Here is a 24,940-nt window from a genome sequence, read left to right on the forward strand (position 1 = left end):
AAGTGCTAGGATGTTCAAGTTCACCTCTTCAAATGAGCCTGGCTGCAACGGCTTGCTTTCTACCAGCTCTGCTGGCTGCGAGGTCCCCACTCAGGAACTGTGCATGCACACAACTTAAACAGTCCCACCTTCCCCAACTGCCATGCTCGCATAGTTGTGTGCTCAACGTATCAAAAATCCACTCCTTTTCACAGCACAGTAAATAACAGTATGTATCAATCTCTGAGAGCCATACATACTTCTTGCAGATATGGTGTTTGATGGCAAACCTAATATGGCAATCATGGAACTGCTATGGGGAGAAGATCATTTATTGACTTTTAGCATGGTACCGAGATACCATGACATTTCTATAATTAAAGAGTGGGGGGGGGGGCAGGGCAAGGGACATCTATGCCCTTAGCTGTTCATACCATGACAGGCTCACATTAAGAAATGACAATAATATCCAAAAGAAACCCTACTAATGGAAAAGCATTTTCTTCGATATCATCGACTGGAAGTACTCTTACTCCAAACACCAAACACTTTACTCAGAATAAATTATGGAAAACACTGCTTGTTTTTCATAATGTATTCATAATGAGACAGACTGGACTTTGCAGAATTTTTAAATGGTTTGGTATGGACTGGAATGACAAGAAAGGAAGGAAGGTGTAAGTCTGGAGGGGCTAATATCGCCCCAGAAAATAAAGCCAAGGACACATGGGGAAGAAGAGGAAGCTGACAATTAAAATCAAGGTTTTGATCCCATTGCACAGATCCCATTAAGGAGGCCACCTCTTTAGGTTCATACTTGAAATGCATATATTTGGCACAAGGGGCTGGTGGCATTTATTTCCTGTTGTAAGGTGCTTACTGCATCCTGTCATTCTCTATCCATCATTTCATATAAGTTCCTTATAGAAGTGATGGTGTACTTCCACATTAAAAAAAATACTTATGTGGTCCCAAGACACGGTCTGAAGGGTGAGGCAGCGACCTTGCTGAAGCTAAGCAGGTCTGGGTCAGGTCAGTGCTTTTAGGGGAGACCAGCTGGGAACCACATGTAGCCACTTTGAGTTCCACAATGGAAGAAAGGTGGGATATAAGTGTAATAAATAAAATAAATAAATAAAACGTGCTTAGATTATCATTGTCCCATCAAGTCAAGGCTAATATTGTCCTTTGAATGGAAGACCAAGAAGCAGTTTGTCTTTCCATAGATTCCAAAGTATTATGCTGACTTCAGCTTCTCAGCAAGACATATGCCTCCAAATCACAGGTGTGGACTCAACATGGAAGAGATTCACTCCACAAGATTTAGGACACAATCCTCGTCATGTTTAGACAGAAAAAAGTCCTACAATTCCCAGCATTCCCCAGCCAGCCATATTGACTAGAGAATGCTGGGAGTTATAGGATTTTTTTCTGTCTAAACATCCATAGGATTGTGCCCTTAGAGTTTTTAATTAATGAATTAATACAGTCCTCAAGGCAACCTTTGTCTTCCAAATCCTACTAGATATAAGATCGTGACTGTTATTACAGTGAGCAAAATGGGATGTGGCTGCAGTCACACCCCATTTGCCGCACTGCTCAGCTGATCGATGGGAAGGAACCCTGCAGACTTCACAAGAGTAGGCAGAGGACTGCATGCAACCCGCGGACACAAGTGAATCTCAGAAGCTTCACTCTTTCCCAGAAAGTAGAGCTCCATCCCTGAGCCTTGACTGACTGGGCAAAAGAGAGGGTGGAATGTCAGGAGGCAACACAACTTCAGCTATTCCACAGCTACTAGGAGGACATCTTCCCATGGTTGTAGGAACTTGCCACTATTATAGAGTTTTGAGAGCGCATGAAATATGTCTCCACTTTTACTCCAGAAAAAAATACATTGTGCCCTGGGTGTCAAAAGTCTGAGAAACAACATCTTTTTAGCATGTAATATTCATTTCCAAATGAGTAGTATCAACATAAAGCTAATCAATAATATATGTAGATGAGCCAAGAAATGCATGGTGATAAGGGCATCCAGCACATTACTGGGGGGGGGGGCGCTTAGCCAAGATGACCCCTTTCCTAGGTCCACCACCTCCACACTGCTACCCATTCACTTGCCCTCTCCCCTTTGAGCCCAATCCACACCATCACTCAAGGCACAGAGGTTAAGCTGAGTGTGACAGCTGTTTCTTCTCCCCATTCCAGTATATGCTCATTCACTTAATAAGCGGACAGGTGAACTGGCAAATATGAGGAGGAGGAACAGCAGCAGCTGGAAGGTCCAGGAACTCTGAAGGATTGGTACTGGATCCAGCTGCAGAGGTATGAGCCCAACAGGTACCAATGATGCTAGCCTACAGTACCAGCCCTGGTGACAAGGTAATACTATTGTTACCACTGTCACTAATTTAGGACCAGAGTAACAGCCCCACCTCCACCTTGGTATTGGTTTGTCTAGATTAGGGGTGGGCAATTCATGGCCTTCCAGATGTTATGGCCTACAACCCCCATCATCCCTCACCATTGGCTATGCTTGCTAGGGCTGATGGGAACTGCAGGCCAAAACCTTTAGAGGCCTCATGTTACTCTAGAACAGGATTGAGAAAAGGGTCCAGAAGGGCTGTGCATCACTGCTGTATTGATTCATTTAAAATACTTATACCTCTCTTTTCTGTTTGACAACAATCCTCTAAGGCAGCTGACAATTTTTTAAAGGCAGCAGTGAGTGCTGATGACACCAGGGGGGTGAAAATGTAAAATGTTTACCCACAGCTGTTGTTATTGCTGCTGCTGCTACTCTTCAAAGTTCTGCAGTTGCTTCAGGTATCCCACAGCCCCCACCAGTGTGCTACCTAGCAATCATGGCCACATAGTGCAAGATGTTTCAGTCTTTGGCTCCTGGCTCTTCTCGGTGACAGCGGTGACTGATAAAGATTTTGAGGGAATTAAGGGGTAAATATCCATTCCACAGTTTTTAGATATTACTGTTATGTATTACAAACTGTTCTAGAAATCAATACCATCATGACTGTATCATAAAAATCTGGGGGCCCTCTCTCAGCCTGCCCAATAGGACAGCACTCAACAGTGCCAGAGCCATTTCAAGACAACATTTTGTTACCTACAGCAGAAAATCCAAATGATACCCCTCCACAACACATATTAGTATGGAGCACAATATAGTCAGATGTTCTCTTGCGTGAGCCCCAATAAAATGAATGGGAGCTGTGTAAGAGGACTTCCCAGTGGATTCTGCCCCATAGGTTCACAGAGTTGGAAGGAACCTCGGAGATCATCTAGTCTAACCCCCTGCTCAATGCACTGCATGGTGCAGCTACAGCATCCCTGACAGATGGCCATCCAGCCTCTGCTTAAATACCTCCAAGAAAGGAGAACCCACCACCTCCCAAAGCAATCTGTTCCAATGCTGAGCAGCTCTCACTATTAGGAAGTTTCTCCTAAGATTTAGCCAAAATCTGCTTCCCTGCAATTTCCACTGATTGGTCCTAGTCCTGCCTTTGGGAGCAACACTGAACAAGGCTGCTCCATCTTCTGCATAACAGCCTTTCATATACCTGAAGACCGCTATCATGTTCTCCTCCCCACCTTAGTCTTCTGTTTTCCAGGCGAAACACACCCAGCCCTTTCAACTGTTCCTCATAGGACTTGGTTTCCAGGCCCCTCGGCATCCTGGTTGCTCTTCTCTGGACATACTCCACCTTGTCAATGTCTTTCTTAAAATTGGGTGCCCGGAACCGGACACAGTAGTCCAAATGCAGCCTGACTAATGCAGAAGAGAGTGAAATGATTACTTCCTGTGATTTGGACACTCTGCTTCTGTTAATGCAGCCCAAGATTGCATTAGATTTCTTAGCTGCCACATCATACTGCTGGCTCACATTCAGCTTAAGATACACTAAGACACCTAGGTCCTTTTCACATGTCCTGCTGTCAAGCCAGGTCTTCCCCCATCTTATATTTGTGTCTTTCATTTTTTTTGTACATGCAAGACTTTATATTTATCTGTTGAATCTTGTTAAATTCAGCCCAGTGTTCCAGCCTGTCTAGATCCTTTCAAATTTGGTCTGTCTTCTATGGTGTTGGTTTGTGTCCTCTGAAAATCTGATCAACAACCCCTCATCCATGCCATTTAGAAAAATGTTGAACAACACAGGGCCAAGGACAGAGCCTTGAGCATTCCACTGGAGACCTCCCTCCAGGAGGATGCTGAGCTATTAATTAGCACTTGTTGAGTATGGTTGCTCAACCAGCTGTGGATCCACCTAATTACAGTATTGTCCACCTACATTTTGTTATCCTGTCAACAAGGATATCATGGGAAACCTTGTCAAATGCTTTGCAGAAATCAAGATAATGCTATGTCCACAGCATTCCTATGATCTACCAAACTAGTAACTCTATCAAACAAGGAGATAAGGTTCATAGAATCATAGAATAGTAGGGTTGGAAGGGGCCTACAAGACCATCAAGTCCAACCCCCTACTTAATGCAGGAATCCAAGTCAGAGCATCCCTGACAGACAGCTGTCCAGCCTCGTCTTGAATGCCTCCAGTGTGGGAGAGCCCACCACCTCCCTAGGGAATTGGTTCCATTGTTGTATTGCTCTAACAGTCAGGACGTTTTTCCTGATGTTCAGCCGGAATCTGGCTTCCTGCAACTTGAGCCCATTATTCCGTGTCCTGCACTCTGGGATGATCGAGAAGAGATCCTGGCCTTCTTCTCTGTGACAACCTTTCAAGTACCTGAAGAGCGCTATCATATCTCCCCTCACTCTTCTCTACTCAAGGCTAAACATGTCTCGTTCTTTCAGTCTCTCTTCACAGGGCTTTGTTTCCAGTCCCCTGATCATCTTCGCTGCCCTCCTCTAAACCCTCTCCAGTTGGTCTGCATCCTTCTTAAAGTGTGGTGCCCAGAACTGGACACAGTATTTCAGATGAGGCCTAACCAGTGCTGAGTAGAGGGGAACTAGTACTTCCTGGGATTTGGAAGCCATGCTTCCATTCATGCAGCCCAAAAGAGCATTTGCCTTTTTTGCAGCCACATCACATTGTTGGCTCATATTCAGTTTGTGACTGACAACAATTCCAAGATCCTTCTCGCTTGTAGTATTGTTGAGCCAAGAATCCCCCATCTTGTAACTGTGCATTTGGTTTCTTTTTCCTAGGTGCAGAACTTGGCATTTATCCCTGTTAAATTTCATCCTGTTGTTTTCTGCCCAGGGCTCCAGCCTATCAAGATCTCTTTGAATTTTGTTTCTGTCTTCCAGGGTATTAGCTATCCCGCCCAATTTTGTGTCATCTGCAAAGTTGATCAGCATTCCCTGCACCTCCTCCTCCAAGTCAGTAATAAAAATGTTGAAGAGCACTGGGCCCAGGACTGAGCCCTGCGGTACCCCGCTTGTTACCTTTCCCCAGTTTGAGAAGATCCCATTGAGAAGCACTCTTTGACTCTGAGTCTGCAGCCAACTGTGGATCCAGCTGATCATTGTTTCATTTAGCCCACTTTGAGCTAGTTTGCTCATCAGGATATCATGGGGCACTTTGTCGAAAGCTTTGCTGAAGTCGAGGTATATGATGTCCACAGCATTCCCACAGTCCACAAGGGAGGTTACCTGATCAAAAACTGAGATCAGATTCGTCTGGCAGGATTTATTCTTGACAAATCCATGTTGGCTTTGAGTAATCACTAAATTGTTTTCAAGGTGCTTACAGATGGATTGCTTGATCACCTGCTCCAGAATTTTCCCAGGGATTGATGTCAGACTGACTGGTCTGTAGTTCCCAGGTTCCTCCTTTTTGCCCTTTTTGAAGATGGGAACAACATTAGCCCTCCTCCAGTCATCCAACCTCCTCCAGGTTGTCCTGGAATGACTTATTCCTGAAAAACCCATGTTCACTCCTAGTAATCAATCAATGCATTATTTTCTATATGCTCACAGACTGGCTGCTTAATCATCTATTTGAGAATGTTGCCTAGTACTGACATGAAGCTGACTGGTCTGCCGTTTCCTGAACCTATCTTTCCTCCGTTCTTGAAAATGGGGACAACACTGCCTGTCTCCAGGCTTCCAGTACTCACCTGTTCTCCAGAAGTTCTCAAAGATTATAAACAGTGGCTCTGAAATAACATCCACAAGCTCCTTCAGCACCCTGGGATGTAATTCATCTGGCCCTTGAGACCTGAACTCATTGATTTGAAAGTAGCTACATTCTCTCTAACCATGTCCTTACATATCCTGGGCTGCAAATCCCTCTGTATATCATCTGCTCTACTTGTTCCTAGAGATGTAAAATTTTGAGAAATTTAAAGCCATGGGAAAAAATCCCAGTTTTTCCTGGAAGTTTTTGGGAAAAAATGGACATTGGGGGGTGGGGGAAGCTTTTTTTTTCTTTTTTCTTTTTAGCACTCTACAGATCTAAAGTCACTTCGTTGCTTTAGAACACCCTTCCCCAACTTGGTGCCCTCCAGATGTTTTGGACTTCTGCTCTCATCAGCTTCAGGCAGCATAGTCGATGATCGGGAATGCTGGGTGCTTATTTATTACATTTCTATACCACCCAATAGCTGAAGCTCTGTGGGTGGTTCACAACAATTAAAACCACAAAATACAGCGTAAAATACAATATAAATTTAAAAGTTTAAAACTACAGTATAAAACTGAAAACCAAAATAAAACCCAGCAGCAATGCAGAGATTTAAAATACAAAAAGAGATTTAAAACAACAGAGCTAAAAGATGAAAATGCCTGGGAAAATAAAAAGGTCTTCACCAGGCGCTGGAAAAAGCACAATGTAGGCACCAGGTGATCTTCTCTGGGAAGCTCAATCCACAACAGGGATGCCACAGCAGAAAAGGCCATCTTCCTGGTAGCCACCCACTTCACTTCCTTTGGCAGGGGCTCCTAGAAGCCAGAAGCAGGATGAACTGGAGGCTGTGTTCCTGTTTGTAAATTCCTAAACCTGTTCCTGCTTGTGGGGTGGAGTTTAGGGAAAACTGAAGTAAAAGCTATTGAGATTTTATTTAGATTAGAAAGACTCCGTTTAGGAATGGTAAGTAACCATATTTAATTTAAGGACATTTAGGGTGCAATCCTAAGTAGACAGGCAGCCGCCTCCGACCTTGGAGGTGGACCACCTATCCAAAGCAAGGCAGGAGAGGCACGGGGGGATCGTTCCCTCCGTGCCTCTCCTGCCTTGCTCTTTTTTTACTAGACAACCATTTTCAGCTGTCTAGTGGCGCGGGGAGGGGGGGCGACTGGGAGAGGAAGCTGTCGTACGACACATAACACTTGACGTACGCACAGCTCTGCTCTCCCCATCCCGGAACATACACACCTTTTCAGTCACTCCGTGCTTGTCTTCTGAGTGTTGAGGACGGGGCTTCTCTGTGCTGCCTCAGAGGCAGCGGGATGAGGTCAGATTTCTGAGAACCGACTTCGGAGCGCAGGCTCTGAGTTCGGTTTCCAGAAAAAAGCATATCCTGTGGACCTCTAGACAGTGTCTAGTGGCCACAGGATTGCTCTCTTAAGCAATCACAACCTATTATTTGAAGAGTTACATTTTATTCATTTTTGTAAATAATTTCCATTAATGAACCTCTTATTTTTGTTCAGTTTGAAAGGCTGTCTCTAGCAGTGGTGTCAATCTCATGCTGACAACATAGGAACCAAGCTACTGAGTTTCTTTTAGGTAGAGAGGTTTTATTCTAGTGGTAGCAATTAAAAGGTTTTATAGATGAGGCAGCATTCCCTAGTGATGAGATCTAATTGAGAACTATATTAAAACTGTGGCAGTGAGTTCTATAGACCCAGCCCTCAACATTATTATTTTTTAAGGCAACATAGGTGGGATAACCCACATGCTGTTCTGTCTCATCTGGTGGCAGAAGTGGGATATCCTACAGTGTTTCTCTCACATGTGGGTTTTAGATTAGAACTACATTCATTGACTGCTACAGCATCTAACTAGAACAAGCCCAGAAACACCAGACTCTATAGAACAAACCCCAAATTGTCAAGAATGCACATTTTCTTCCATATTATCATACGTGGACTCTACTTACATGTTAGGAAACTGAGTACAACATGTAGCATCCCTAAATACCTATCAGTAAAAGATACCTTAGATCAATAATTTTAATAAGATACGTAAGAAATAACTATGCTAGGAATCTTACACAGAGAATTAGAAAAATGTTTCCCCACCTATGGCGTCATTATTTTGAAAATTTTACATCTCCAGCTTTTATGGATCACTGCCTTGTTGTGGTGAAGTAACTCAGTGAAGCCATAAGCTATGCCGTGCAGGGCCACCCAAGATGGACAGGTCATGGTGGAGAGTTCTGACAAAATGTGGTCCACTGGAGAAGGAAATGGCAACCCACTCCCGTATTCTTGCCAAGAAAACCCCATGGAATGTATCACAAGGCTAAAAGAGATGACGCCTGAAGATGAGCCCCTCAGGTCGGAAGGTGTCCAATATACTACTGGGGAAGAGCAGAGGGAATTTCCAAGTAGCGCCAGAAAGAGTGAAGCGGCTGGGCCAAAGCTGAAAGGACACTCAGCTGTGGATGTGTCTGGTGGTGAAAAGAAAATCTGACTGTAAAGAACAATATTGTTTAGGAACCTGGAATGTAAGATCAGTGAATCAAGGTAAGCTGGAGGTGGTGAAACATGAGATGGCAAGATTGAACATCGACATCTTGGGAATCAGCGAACTAAAATGGACAGGCATGGGTGAATTTAATTCAGGTGACCATTATATCTACTACTATGGGCAAGAATCCCTTAGAAGAAATGGAGTAGCACTCATAGCCAACAAAAGGGTGGGAAAAGCAGTACTAGGGTACCATCTCAAAAACGATAGAATGATCTCAGTACGAATCCAAGGCAAACCATTCAACATCACAGTAATTCAAGTCTATGCCCCAACCACTGAGGCCGAAGAAGCTGAGGTTGATCAGTTCTATGAAGACCTACAACACCTTCTAGAACTAACACCAAAAAAAGATGTCCTCTTCATCATAGGAGAGTGGAATGCTAAAGTAGGAAGTCAAGAAATCACCAGGATAACAGGCAAGCATGGCCTTGGTGTACAAAATGAAGCAGGACAAAGCCTAATAGAGTTTTGCCAAGGGAACACGCTGATCATAGCAAACACTCTTTTCCAACAGCACAAGAGGCAACTCTACACATGGACATCACCAGATGGTCAATATCGAAACCAGATTGATTATGCACTTTGCAGCCAAAGATGGAGAAGCTCTATACAGTCAGTACAAACAAGACCTGGAGCTGACTGTGGCTCTGATCATGAGCTTCTTATTGCAAAATTTCGGCTTAAATTGAAGAATGTAGGGAAAACCACTAAACCATTCAGGTATGACCTAAATCATATCCCTTATGAATATACATTGGAGGTGAGGAATAGATTTAAGGGATTAGACCTGATAAACAGAGTGCATGAGGAACTATGGACGGAGGTCTGTAACACTGTTCAGGAGGCAGCAATTCAATCCATCCCAAACAAAAAGAAATGCAAGAAAGCAAAGTGGCTGTCTGATGAGGCTTTACAAGAAGCTGAGGAAAGAAGGAAAGCGAAAAGCAAGGGAGAAAGGGGAAGATATATCCAACTGAATGCAGAGTTCCAGAGAATAGCAAGGAGAGACAAGAAGGCCTTCTTAAATGAACAATGCAAAGAAATCGAGGAAAACAATGGAATGGGAAAGACCAGAGATCTTTTCAAGAAAATCGGAGATCTCAAGGGAACGTTGTGTGCAAAGATGGGCATGATAAAAGATAAAGAAGGCAGGGACCTAACAGAAGCAGATGAGATTAAGAAGAGGTGGAAAGAATACTATACAGGAAAGATCTGAATGTCCCTGATAGCCATGATAGTGCGGTCACTGAACTTGAGCCAGACATCCTCGAGAGTAAAGTCAAGTGGACCTTAGGAAGCATTAGTAACAACAAAGCTAGCGGAGATGACAGTATTCCAGCTGAGCTATTTAAAATCCTAAAAGATGATGCTGTTAAAGTGCTGCACTCAATATGCCAACAAATTTGGAACACTCAACGGTGGCCGCAAGACTGGAAAAGGTCAGTTTACATTCCAATTCCAAAGAAGGGCAACGCCAAAGAGTGTTCAAACTACCATACAATTGTGCTCATTTCACATGCCAGCAAGGTTATGCTCAAAATCCTACAAGCTAGGCTTCAGCAGTATGTGAACCGAGAACTACTGGAAGTACAAGCTGGGTTTCAAAGAGGCAGAGCAACTAGAGACAAAATCGCCAACATTTGCTGGATCATGGAGAAAGCAAGAGAATTCCAGAAAAACATCTATTTCTGCTTCATTGACTACGCTACAGCCTTTGATTGTGTGGATCACAACAAACTGTGGCAAATTCTTAAAGTGATGGGAGTACCAGACCACCTTACCTGTCTCCTGAGAAACCTGTATGAGGGACAAGAAGCAACAGTAAGAACTGGACATGGAACAACCAATTGGTTCAAAACTGGGAAATGAGTACAACAAGGCTGTATATTGTCGCCCTGCTTATTTAATTTATATGCAGAGTAGTACATCATGAGAAACGCCGGGTTGGATGAATCACAGGTCGGAATTAAGATTGCCGGGAGAATTATCAACAACCTCAGATACGCAGACGATACCACCCTAATGGCAGAAAGCGAAGAGGATCTCAAGAGCCTCTTGTTGAGGGTGAAAGAGGAGAGTGCAAAAGCTGGTTTGAAACTCAACATTAAAAAAACTAAGATAATGGCATCTGGCCCCATCACTTCCTGGCATATAGAAGGGGAAGAAATGGAAGCAGTGACAGATTTTACTTTCTTGGGCTCCAAGATCACCGCAGACGGTGACTGTAGCCATGAAATTAAAAGACGCTTTTAATTTAAAAATTAAATTAAAAGACGCTATGGTCTATGGGGTCACAAAGAGTCGGACACGACTTAACGACTGAACAACAACAAGAACAACAACAACTTATCACATAGTTTTTAGAAAATATTTGGGAGGGAGTAAAGGCTGGGTAACTATGTATAAGCACCTTGTTTTAAATATTTTATTCTTTATTATCAGAGAAAATATTTCATAATCCAAAGCTGTTCAATTTTTCCAATTTTTCAGAAAAACCATAAAGCGGTCCTTGGAGGGGGAGAAGGGAGGGGGGCCCTCTGGTTCCTCCCCCCATATTTTTCTGTTTTTTCCAGGCCTTCACATCTCTAATTTTCCAAGGCTGAACACAACTTCCCTTGTGGGAGAAGACTGAGAGAAAGCAGGAGTTGAGTAGTTCCGCCTCCTCTCCATCACCTGTTAACAATTCATCATCTTCATGAAGCAGCGGACCTTCCCCTTCCTTGATCTTCCTCTTCCTCCTAACATAGCCAAAGAAGCCCTTTTGTTGTTTTCAGCATCTCTTGCCAGCCTCACCTCAATCTGGGCCTTCGCATTCCTGACACCATCCTTACCGTTTCAGGCAATTCTATTGTACTTCTCCTTGGTAATATGTCCCTCCTTCCATCTCCTATACGTGACCCCTCCGAGTCCCAGCTCATCCAAGGGCTCCCTGTGCAGCCCACAGGCTTCTTTGAATTTCCCCCATTTTTTCTTCTCATGGGAATAGTTTGTGATTGTGCCTTCAGTATTTCAGTATCTCCCATCCCTCTTGAACTCTTTTTTCCTTCATGATTTCTAGCCATGGGATCCCACCTCATAAGATCCATGAGTTGGATCTGTCCACCTCTCACTCTGTTGCCATTAGTGATACACAACATCTACCACTTCAAACACTCTTCCAAAGATTCTGAGCCTGACTTTGCAATGAATGTGCTATTACACTACTAATTATGGGAAGGGCTCCTGTACAAAGTAGGAGCAGAAGGAACTGTATGGCCAGTAACCCCCACCCCTGAAGTATCTGGAGGGAGAAGATATATTGCAATACAAAACTGGCATATACATTTAACAGACAGGCAACTAATAAGTTTAGCTAACAGATTAATCAGCTAACAGTTAGTAAGATAGCACGTGATCACCGAACATCTACCTGGAGAATATAATAATGTTATTATAGAATAATTATTTATTATTTAGGTAATTATTATCTATTATATTATAGAATATAATAATCAGATATAGTTTCCCTGCAGTTTACATCTCACATGTGCAGAGCAGCTGGAAAAAGAAAACCTCCATCTGAGTGAGAGTGTAACAATTAGCTATTCCTTCTAAAAACAGCTATTCCAGGATGACAGAGACTAGTTGTGCCAATCTAGTCATGTATGCACCCAGATCTCTCACACGGTATCTATCTATCTATCTATCTATCTATCTATCTATCACACACCACAGCTTTCACAACACAAAATTATTCTATCTTGTCTTTATACTCAACTTCTACCTTAAGGGCTCGTAAATAATGGTGATTTGCATGTGTACTCTCTCAAGTGTGTCTGCTGGCTTACAAGACCCGTACTTTATAATAATGATATTTAATAGTATGCATAGATTACCTCAGTAGTCTTTACAACAAACCTATAAAGCAGGAATGGGCAACCTAATGCCCTTCAGCTGTCATTGGACTCTCTCACCCCTGACCCCTGAACATGATGGCTGCGGCTGATAGGAGTTGGAGTTCAACAACATCTAGGGGCTGCAGGTTGCCCACGCCTGCTATAATGGTAAGCCAGGGCCGTTACCGCTTTAGTAGCCCAGGATCATATATACTACATATGCTGGTGAGTGGACAACTTGATGATACAGTGGTGTGTGGGGTACTGTTGGATTTGTGACAATTCTGCTGAATCATAATTCTGATGGTATCAAGCGCAAAAGTGAGGCTGGGGGCTCAGCATGCAGGAGCTTGGGCTCCTATCTATGTCCAACAGGACCTTGGGCTCCTATATATGTCAGCACTGAAATGTGCTATATGATCTATCAAGTCAGAACTGCAATGGTGCCATGTTCCAAAATGGTCCTGGGGGGGTCACTTCAACCACCCCAGTTCATATGAACATAAGAACATAAGAAGAGACATGCTGGATAACACCAGGGTCCATCTAGTCTTGCAGTCTGTTCACACAGTGGCCAACCAGCTGTCGACCGCAAAGCCACAAGCAGGGCATGGGCACAACAGCAACTGGGGTACATAGGCTCACTGCCTCTGGTACTGGAGGTTGCAGTACCAGATGCCTGATAGTCATCAGGACTAGTAGCCATCGATAGCCTTCTCCTCCAGGAATCTGTCCAACCCCCTTTTAAAGCCATCCAAATTAGTGGCCATTACTACATCCTGTGGTAGCCAATTCCATAGTTTAACTATCAACTGTGTGAGGAAGTACTTCCTTTTATCTATCCTGAATCTTCCACCAATCGGCTTCATGGGTGGACCCTGGGTTCTAATATTTTGAGAGAGGGAGAAAAATGTCTCCCTATCTACATTCTCCACACCATGTATAATTTTATAGACTTCTATCATGTCTCACCTTACCCTCCTTTTTTCCAAGCTAAACAATTGTTGTTCAGTCGTTCAGTCGTGTTCGACTCTTCGTGACCCCATGGACCATAGCACGCCAGGCCTTCCTGTCCTGCACTCTCTCCCGGAGCGTGCTCAAGTTCATATTCATTGCATCCGTGATGCTATCTAGCCATCTCATCCTCTGCCGTCCCCTTCTCCTTTTGCCTTCAGTCTTTCCCAGCATCAGGGTCTTTTCCAGAGAGTTTTCTCTTCGCATTAGGTGGCCAAAATATTGGAGCTTCAGCTTCATTATCTGTCCTTCCAATGAGCACTCAGGGTTGATTTCCTTTAGGATGGACTGATTTGACCTCCTTGCAGTCCAGGGGACTCGTAAGAGTCTTCTCCAGCACCACAGTTCGAAAGCATCAATTCTTCGGCGCTCAGCCTTCCTTATAGTCCAGCTCTCACAGCCATACATTACTACTGGGAAAACCATAGCTTTGATTAGACGGACCTTTGTCGGCAAGGTGATGTCTCTGCTTCTTACTATGCTGTCTAGGTTGGCCATAGCTTTCCTCCCAAGGAGCAAGCGTCTTTTAATTTCATGGCTACAGTCACCGTCTGCGGTGATCTTGGAACCCAAGAAAGTAAAATCTGTCACTGCTTCCATTTCTTCCCCTTCCATATGCCAGGAAGTGATGGGGCCAGATGCCATGATCTTCGTTTTTTTAATGTTGAGTTTCAAACCAGCTTTTGCACTCTCCTCTTTCACCCTCAACAAGAGGCTCTTGAGATCCTCTTCGCTTTCTGCCATTAGGGTGGTATCGTCTGCATATCGGAGGTTGTTGATAATTCTCCCAGCAATCTTAATTCCGACCTCTGATTCATCCAACCCGGCATTTCTCATGATGTACTCTGCATATAAGTTAAATAAGCAGGGTGACAATATGCAGCCTTGTCGTACTCCTTTCCCAATTTTGAACCAATCGGTTGTTCCATGTCTGGTTCTTACTGTTGCTTCTTGACCCTCGTACAGGTTTCTCAGGAGACAGGTAAGGTGGTCTGGTACTCCCATCACTTTAAGAATTTGCCACAGTTTGTTGTGATCCACACAATCAAAGGCTTTAGCGTAGTCAATGAAGCAGAAATAGACATTTTTCTGGAATTCTCTTGCTTTCTCCATGATGCAGCGAATGTTGGCGATTTGATCTCTAGTTCCTCTGCCTCTTCTAAACCCAGCTTGTACTTCCGGTAATTCTCGGTTCGCATACTGCTGAAGCCTAGCTTGTAGGATTTTGAGCATCACCTTGCTGGCATGTGAAATGAGCGCAATTGTGCGGTAGTTTGAACACTCTTTGGCGTTGCCCTTCTTTGGAATTGGAATGTAAACTGACCTTTTCCAGTCTTGTGGCCACTGTTGAGTGTTCCAGATTTGTTGGCATATTGAATGCAGCACTTTAACAGCATCATCTTTTAGGATTTTAAATAGCTCAGCTGGAATACTGTCATCTCCGCTAGCTTTGTTGTTACTAATGCTTCCTAAGGCCCACTTGACTTCACTCTCTAGGATGTCCGGCTCAAGTTCAGTGACCGCACTATCATGGCTATCAGGGACATTCAGATCTTTCCTGTATAGTTCTTCTGTGTATTCTTGCCACCTCTTCTTAATCTCATCTGCTTCTGTTAGGTCCCTGCCTTCTTTGTCCTTTATCATGCCCATCTTTGCACAAAACGTTCCCTTGAGATCTCCAATTTTCTTGAAGAGATCTCTAGTCTTTCCCATTCTGTTGTTTTCCTCGATTTCTTTGCATTTGCTAAACAATCCCAGCTGTTATAATCTTCCCTCATAGGGGAGATGCTCCAGCCTCTTGATCATTTTAGTTGCCCCTTTCTGCACTTTTTCCAGCTCTACAATATCTTTTTTTTAGGTGTGGTGACCAGAACTGGACACGTGTGGCAGCACCACAGGTTTGTTTAGGGGCAGTATGATATTGGCAGTTTTATTCTCAATTCCTTTTCTAATTATGCCCAACATGGAGTTTGCCCTTTTTACAGCAGCCGCACACTGGGCTGACATCTTCATTGAGCTGTCTACCACAACACCAAGTTTTCTTTCTTGGTCAGTCACCGCTGGCTCAGATCCCATCAAGCTATACCTGAAGTTGGGAGTTTTTGCCCCAATGTGCATCACTTTACACTTGCTTACATTGAACCGCATTTGCCATTTAGATGCCCATTCTTCCAGTTTGGAGAGATCCTTTTGAGCTCTTCACAATCCCTTTTTGTTTTAACCGCCCTAAATAATTTGGTGTCATCCGCAAACTTGGCCACTTCACTGCTCACTCCTAATTGCAGATAATTTACGAACAGGTTGAGAAGCGTTGGTCCTAATACAGATCCCTGTGGGACCCCACTATTTACTTCCCTCCATTGGGAGAATTTGCCATTTATTCCTACTCTCTGCTTTCTGTTCTTTAACCAATGTACATGTTGTAGGCAAATGCCAATATTAAAATGCATTGTCAGATATCTGACCAAACCTGATGCCAGAAATGCTAAATCACAATTTTAGTAAGCTAAATATAATCCCTGTCCCACAAATTATGGTAACAGCATCAGTTCTTAATAATTCTCCATAACAGAGGCAAGGACTTCCTGGATTCTACCTGAATGTGAAAGCAGTTTGAGTTCACAAAGCCATTCTTCTTCTGAGAAAGAGGTTTCTTTGATTGATTAGATAATTACAATATGAAGAGCAAAGAAACTGATTGACAGCCCTTGCAACCAAGGGGTGTGCTACACTAACAGGAGATCATGTAATCTTCATTTCACAAAAGAGATGTATACTGAACAAAGTTAATGATGGCTTGTAATGTATGAGGAGGAACTGGTTGAGTGATAACCTCCCTCCACTCTCATCTGAGGCTGAACAAAGTTAGACTTTTGAAAGCTAAGAGGCTTTCCCAAAGGTGGAAACTTCATTATACCAATGTTCCGTAAGCCCCAAAAGTTTTCCAATATAACAACAATTTTAATGACCATACACTTTCAGACATATCTTTGCATCCATAAGGGCTACAAACATGCGTTTAGAAATTATGAGATTCTCAAAAAGCTGAATTCTGTGGCTTCTACTACATTCTGTGGCTTTTTAACACTTCCACTGGTAGCAGTACTTACAAAGCCCTACTCACCACTGTATTTTCATAGGGTGATTGGTGTAGTTCAGAAAGGTAACAGAATACCTTGCAGCATGAAATAACTAACTTGTCAATGTAAGTGCCATTTAGCTACTGCTCTCCAGAAAGCATGGAGTACAGTGACTAATAAGTGTGATCTGAGGCTGAAAATTGAATCTAGCCTATACAGTCTCAGATTCCCTGAGGATAGGGAAGATTCCCTGAGGAGATTGATTGGTAGAGGATAGTATTTCACTTGCCCTGCCCTTCTGAGTAATTCTTTCATCCCTACCTTATCCTGCACACAACAGGGCTTGAGAAGTTTTTCATATGCAAGAATGAGAGAATTAAGACCTCTGCTAATGTGGTTATGAGCAACACAATCTTTGGTCTGGAATATGGCCTGTGGCAGAGCTTTAAAGCGGGGGTACAGAACCTCCAGCCCACGGGCCTTATCCAGTCCACCAGGCACCCAATCCAGCCTGCAGGGGGCTGGAGAAATCTCTTCAGAGGGCATCCCCCACTGGTGTGTCTCTGAGATTGGAGATAAGAACACAAGAACATAAAATAATAGCAGGATGCAGGGCAGTGAGACTCACGCCAGGGAGAGTGGCTGCTCTCCTTGGCACAGGCCAAGTCCCACCACCCTACATCCTCCCATCCCTGCTGTTATCTCCGAACCATAGAAATAAGAGCAGGCATGAGGGTGCAGGGTGGCCTTGACTCTGCTTCACCAAACCCACCCTCTTCCCACAATGGGGAAAGGAGGCGGGGCGGGCAAAGTGGCTGAGTCCCCTTTGCTCTTCCATCGGAAAAGTGGAAGGGACCCAGCCACTTCTGCTTCGCCCCCCTCCTTCCCTCTGTTGTAGGAAGGATGTAGGGCAGACAAAGCCTGCTGAATCCCCTTAGCTCCTCTGACTGAGGAGAGATGGGGACTAGGCTGGCTCAGCTACATGTGGGGCTTTCCTAACCAGGAAACCCTGCACACAGCAAAGCCTGGTCCCTGGCCCAAGCGTCTGGAAATGATGTCCGGTGGGCGTGGCCTCACTCGCCTGATGCCATATTGGGGGGGGGATCATTTGGCCCCCACCCAAAACTGGTTCTGCTCCAAAGCCTCATTTTGGATTCATGCTGAAATCTGGTGCCTGCAACTATAAATGGCACAAGGCTTGCAAAGGAACCTTCAAAGCCACTAGCCAATTTAGTTTAATGATTTCGCTTCAGTTATAATTCCTCACTGTAACTGGGACTCACATGTGAGTAGGTACTAGAATCTGATTAAAAGTCTGGCTAACAATAATAACATTTACTTCTTCTTCTTTAAAGTAGCATATCCAGCTACAGTTTTCAGAAAAATACCACCATAATACAATTTGAAGGTCAAAGCCAAAGGGTAAAGACAGATGCCTCTGGATACAAACTACAACATGTCTTAATCAGCAAAATTCCTTACCTCAATTGACACCACGGGGATGAGGAAACTGAAAGAAAGGATACCTGTTACTGTATTAATCAATTTTTTAAAAACTACTTTATATTAATTTGAATACTTCTAATACTCTAAACAATTATGTTTTTAAAATATACCTAGAGAACAATCATTGACAGTTCCTCAATATCTGTTTTTCTTAGAAAAGGAAAATTACATGAATTCTGAGAACTGGAATTGGTAACTTAAAAAAGCCAACACAAACATTTGATATCCCAAAATGTCCCAAACATTTGTGGCAGTGTATTTTAACATAGCCATTAATACATTTACTAGCACAACAGAACGTTGGTCTCTGAGAAATGTCTATGTTGTGTGTAAGAAGCCAACAAGAAAGCTCATCTTACTTCCTGAAAATTTTAATTTAAAATCTACCATGTTACCTACTAGTGCTGAAGAGCCTCTGTTATTATTTGGAATCAGAAAGCCAGGACACCCATGGGAGGAAGCTGTGCAACATTCACAAAAGAAACAGGTGATTGCAGAGGTAACCTCTAAGAAGCCAGTGGCCTATGCTTCTGCTATAATGTGTAAAGTGGGGGCTTCCCCACTGCACATAAGGCAAAATGCATGAGCTGCCAATGTAGAGCAGTGATTCTGCCACAGCTGAAATCCCACTCCATACATTTCAGAAAGAACTGGTCAGTAACAAGTAATTTGCCTAATGCTCACTGTGAAATGGCCTTCAGTCTTGTGACAGTGTAGGAATGGATGACAGGTCCACCAATGACCATTAACCAAATTATTGATAATAATACTCTGACCTTCTGGACCAAGGCCTGATTTAAGCATAAGACCAGGCATGTAAGAAAAACTTACGCATGAAGTGTTCTTCGTGACAGGTTTAATATTTAAACCGGGTTAGCATGCCCCCTGCTCAGGCCACAGCTCCCGGGCATGCTAATACTGCATGCATGGGTGAGATGTGGCTGTGCAGGACAATGAAAGGTTAAGATTGTTCTTTAATGTGCCTGCTATCAAATGGACTTGAGAGGGGCTGGAAGCCAGAGCCATTCAAACAACTTAAAATGGCCTGGCTGGAACCAACCACCATTTGGTGTTTCCTATCCAAAAACTGCCCTAATCAGTAGCCATTCTATCTGTGTGCATCTGATGGAGTAGTGAGACAGTAAGGCCTCCTCTATTGGTTCAGTTGGGACCAACGGCCATTTGTCTCCTCTCCTCCCAAAACTGCCCCTGCAGTGCCCATTCTACCTGGCCATTGTATACATTTATTATGGAATAGTATGAAAGAGTTGGTAAGTGAATATGTTTATTTTCCTCTTCCCTTCCCATTTCTTTTTCCTTCTGTGTTATGTCTCTTAGATTGAATAAAATGTGAAGTGCTTTAAGTGCTTTGGCAGAAAGGCAGTGGAGTAAATAAATAAAAATAAATAAAACAAGCAATACAATGATGTATGCACACAAAATCCTGTTCGCTTCAATTTCTTTTTAAGAAAAAAAGCCTAAGATACAAACAACATTTATATTTTCAACGTTCAGGTTTGCAAGTATATTATGAGTTTTGTGGCAGCTGTTAAGACTTCAAACTATTCTGATTCAAGCAAGCAGCTGGGTCAGGCCATGAACTGAGTTTGCGACTAAATATATCTTTATAAATTGGAAACAAATTTTGTTTACCCTAAATTAAAATGTTGAGGGCCCAAACCTTTTCTGATCCCCTCCAAGCCAACTGCAAGATGAGTCTGTCTAGTATGTTTCAGGGCATTCTGCCCCTCTGGACAGCAAAAGAAAGAGTTCTCTGTCTGTCTGTCTGTCTCTCTTACATGCATGTACGCATACAGACGCATATGCACACACACACGCACACAGACACACTAGCACCTATCCTTGAATGTACTACACAGACATGCAGCAATACTCTCACACAGACACAACAGCACTGCTCACTATGGATGGGGGTGAAATCCATTTCTTCGTATTTTAATACAAACCAACCTAATTCTCATTGCCCAAACGAATGAGTGAAATTGAATGCAATTATCCTTTGTTTTTTGCACTCCTCCAAATTTTGCAATGCAGTTCCCTGATCAAAAATTGTACACAAAAATGCATACACTGGAGGGGGTGCATACCAAAAAATGCATATATTGTGGGAAAATGCATAACAAAAAATGCTTACATTGGGGGAAAGGGACAGAAAAATGTGTAGATTACATACATTAAAATTCTTACAGAAATACACAAACACATCTCACACACACACACATACACACCACCACACCCCCAGACACACCAGTCTCTCAATATGAATGCCAAAAAATACCCTGAAAAATTCAGAAGAAAACACATTTTCCATGTTTTCCAGTTTTTCCAATGGAAAATGAGTGAAATGCTTTTTAAGACTTACTCAAAAGTGTGTCGCTTGAAGATGTTTTATGCTAGAGCAATAGTGAATGATGAATCCTGTGTATACTATAGACCAGCCTTCCCCAACCTAGTGCTTTCCAGATGGGTTGGACTACAACTCCCATCATTACCAGCCATCATGACAGTGCTCAAACCAGAGACTTATACTTAAAACATCTAGAGGTTTAAATATAAAAAAACATTAATTGGGCTAAGTGAAACAAAATAGAGCCCATTTAAAAAGAATCAAAAGCGACCTGACAAAGATCTCAGAGGAGGGCATTCCATAGATGCTTGTACCCATCAAACACAAGAACACATGCAGCAGCACTTCTAATACATGCACAACTGAGGCCACATCCCCACAGATGACTCTTCTTCCCTTGATATAGGAATCTGCCTTATACTGAGTAAAACCATTGGTCCATCTAGCTCAGTATTGTCGACACTGACTGGCAGGCACTCTCCAGGGTGTCAGGCAGGGCTTTTCCAGCCCTGCCTCGAGTTGCAGGGACTGAACCTGGGACCTTCCGCATGCAATGCAGGTGCTCTACCGCTGAGTTACAGCCCCTCCCCTTATGCATCTTCTCTGCAGAAATAGGTTTGTGCCACTGCTCTGGAGCAAAACTATGGTCCATGAGAGTCAGCAACTTTTTCACTGACTTTAGAAGGTTCAAACTACAGTTGATGGAAAAATAAAATAGGGCTCTGGACAAACACAAAACAATTCTGCTCTGGCACATTCATAGACGTAGGGTGCAATCCTATGCATATTTAGACTGCAAAAAGTCCTGCAACTCCCAGCATGGCTGTCTGGGGAATGTTGGAAGTTGTAAAAGCTTTTTCTGTCTAAACGAGCAGAGGATTACAGTGCAATCCTATATGTGTCTACTCAGAAGAAAACCACATTTGGCCTGTTCGTACTTCACAACAGCCCACTATAATAATAATAATAATAATTATTATTATTATTATTATTATACCCTGCTTTTTTCCCAGTACCGGGACACAAGGCAGCTTACAAAAACTTAAACATATACAATGTTTTGGCTTAATTTACCCATGGGGGCAGTCGTACTGGGCCAGGTGCTATTTTTGCATGGAGTCCACAGGCACTCAGCTTGTCATATTGTGCAAACACAGGCAGCAGGGGTTGTTTGAGGGTTAGACAACCCCCAAATAACCCTAACACAAGCCATGGGTTATTTCAGGGATATCTAACCCTCAAACAACCCCTGGGTAAATTAAGCCATGGTGACTGTCATGTCATGCAAACCAGGGCACTGAATGTAATGAGACTAACTACCGGGTTAAGTGAATACAGGACTGCAGCCTAAGGCCTGTTCTATACAAGAATGAGGTGGTAGAATGGACTGTATCCCTTCAAACTGCAAAGAAAAACATTTTTGAATGGTCCTCCACAATAAAAAAAATAAAGGGAAAAGGCTATGCTAAAACTCTTTTCCTGATATAACTTACTGTGTGCAGAGGGTCCCTCTGCCATGTGGGGGAGCATTTAAACTAGGAATACAGATAACTACACACTCACACACACACACGTACATGCATGCTCATGCAAATTGCAGATAGCATTAGCACCCTCTTAAAAGAGATATTTCTCATTTCCTCTCACATAGGAGAGAATGTTGCTTCTTCCAAGATGACACCTGCTCTGATACATGTGGGTTATACAAAAAACAAAAGAAATATGCTTCTTGCTTCAGAAATATTTTACGTATATTCAATTTTGATCGGTAGCTGACTAAAACCCATACGATTAAATAGAATTAAATTTCTTTAATTGGCTTGCAATCCTATTTTAAACATCAGCATATAAAAACGTAAGAAGAGCCATGCTGGATTAGACAAGGATCCATCTAGTCCAGCATTCTGTTCACACAGTGGCCAACCAGCTGTCGACCAGGAAACCATAAATAAAAAGCACCCTCCCACCGATGTTCCCTAGGAACTGGGGTACATAGACATACTGCCTCTGGTACTAGAGGTAGCACATAGCCACCAGGACTAGTAGCCATTGACAGACTTCTCCTCCAGGAATTTGTCCAACCCCCTTTTAAAGCCATCGAAGTTGGTGGCCATTATTACATCTTGTGGTAGAGAATTCCATAATTTAACTATACGCTGTGGGAAGAGGTACTTCCTTCTATCTCTGTCCTGAATCTTCCACCAATCGGCTTCATGGGTTGACCCTGGGTTCTAACAGTTTGAGAGAGGGAGAAAAATGTCTCCCTATCTACATTCTCCACACCATGTATAATTTTATAGACTTCTATCATGTCTCACCTTACCCTCCTTTTTTCCAAGCTAAACAATCCCAGCTGTTACAATCTTCCCTCATAGGGGAGATGCTCCAGCCGCTTGATCATTTTAGTTGCCCCTTTCTGCACTTTTTCCAGCTCTACAATATCTTTTTTTTAGGTGTGGTGACCAGAACTGGACACGTGTGGCGGCACCACAGATTTGTTTAGGGGCAGTATGATATTGGCAGTTTTATTCTCAATTCCTTTTCTAATTATGCCCAACATGGAGTTTGCCTTTTTTACAGCAGCCACACACTCGGCTGACATCTTCATTGAGCTGTCCACCACAACCCCAAGATTCTTTCTTGGTCAGTCACCGCTGGCTCAGATCCCATCAAGCTATACCTGAAGTTGGGATTTTTTTGCCCCAAAGTGCATCACTTTACACTTGCTTACATTGAACCGCATTTGCCATTTAGATGCCCATTCTTCCAGTTTGGAGAGATCCTTTTGAGCTCTTCACAATCCCTTTTTGTTTTAACTGCCCTAAATAATTTGGTGTCATCCGCAAACTTGGCCACTTCACTGCTCACTCCTAATTGCAGATAATTTACGAACAGGTTGAGAAGCACTGGTCCTAATACAGATCCCTGTGGACCCCACTATTTACTTCCCTCCATTGGGAGAATTTACCATTTATTCCTACTCTTTGCTTTCTGTTCTTTAACCAGTTACTGATCCATTAGAGGACCTGTCCTTTTATTCCATGACTGGTAAGTTTGCTCAGGAGTCTTTGGTGAGGGACTTTGTCAAAAGCCTTTTGGAAGTCCAAGTGAACAATGTCTATCAGATCATCCCTGTCTACATGTCTATTGACTCTCTCAAAGAACTCTAAAAGGTTAGTGAGACAGGGCTTACCTTTGCAGAAGCTGTGGTGATTCTCTTTCAGCAGGGTTTGTTGTTCTATATGCTTACTAATTTTATCTTTAATAATGCTTTCAACCAACTTACCTGGAACAGATGTTAAGCTGACCAGCCTGTAATTTGCCAGATCCCCCCTGGATCCCTTTTTAACATTGGCCATCTTCCACTCCTCTGGTACAGAGGCTGATCTTAGGGCCATGTTGGATATTTTGGTTAGAAGATCAGCATTTTCATATTTGAGTTCTTTGAGAACTCTAGGATGGATACCATCTGGGCCCAGTGGTTTATTTGCTTTCCATTCACCAATAAGGTTGAGAACATCTTTTGTCAGCACTATTTGCCTCAGTTCCTCAGACTCCCTTCCTGAAGACATCAGTTCAAGCACAGGTATCGCTCCTATATCTTCTGCAGTAAAGACTGATGAAAAGAATTCATTCCATTTCTGTGCAATCGCCTTGTCCTCCTTTAGTTCTCTTTTAACTCCATTGTCATCCAACAGTCCAGCTGCCTCCCTAGCTGGTTTCCTGCTTCTGATATATTTAAAGAATTCTTTATTGTTGGCCTTGATGATGTTAGTGATATGCTCTTCAAAATGCTTTTTTGCCTCTCTTATTGTCTGCTTGTATCACCGTTGTGCAAGCTTATGCTCCGTTTTGTTTTCCTCACTTGGGCAAAACCTCCATTTTCTGAAGAAAGCCTTCTTTTCTCTAATAGCTTCTTTGACGCTGCTTGTTAACCATACCAGTGACCTCTTGGACTCGCTGCTACCTTTCCTAACCTGTGGTATACATTCTAGCTGAGCTTCTGTTATGGTGGGTTTGAGTAACTTCCAAGCATTTTGAAGGGATTTAACCCTCCTGACTCCCCCTTTCAACTTCCTTTTCACCAGTTCCCTCGTTTTAGAGAAGTTTCTTCTTTGAAGTCAAATGTGAGTGTGCTGGATTTCCTGGGCAATTTCCCACTTAAATATGTATTAAATCTGATAGCACTGTGGTCACTGTTTCCAACTGGTTCAATAACATTTACATCTTGCACTAGGTCCTAGGCGACACCATTTAGGATTAAATCCAAGGTTGCCTCCCCTCTGGTTGGTTCCATGACCAACTGTTCAACAGCGCACTTGTTTAGAGCATTGAGAAATTTAACCTCTTTCTCATGACTGGAACATGCATTTATCCAGTCAATGCAGGGGTAATTGAGGTCACCCATTATAACAACACTTTCTCATTTGGAGGCCT

General features: G+C 43.0%; 1 protein-coding gene across 3 annotated transcripts in view; it reads right to left on the minus strand.

Moving 5' to 3' along the window:
• FOXJ2 (forkhead box J2) overlaps positions 1-24,940 on the minus strand; it is a 67,323-nt gene that overhangs the window by 18,096 nt on the left and 24,287 nt on the right. The window contains exon 2 of one of the 3 annotated variants that reach the window (XM_084859860.1): positions 18,112-18,139. The exons of the other annotated variants lie outside the window; for them this stretch is intronic. The gene's annotated coding sequence lies outside the window, so the exon portion shown is untranslated. The remainder of the gene's footprint in view (positions 1-18,111; positions 18,140-24,940) is intronic. 3 annotated transcript variants of the gene reach the window in all.

Source organism: Heloderma suspectum, chromosome 5 (genome assembly GCF_057233095.1).
Source record: "Heloderma suspectum isolate Gila_16-S chromosome 5, 16-S_ref, whole genome shotgun sequence".
Lineage (NCBI taxonomy): Eukaryota > Metazoa > Chordata > Lepidosauria > Squamata > Helodermatidae > Heloderma > Heloderma suspectum.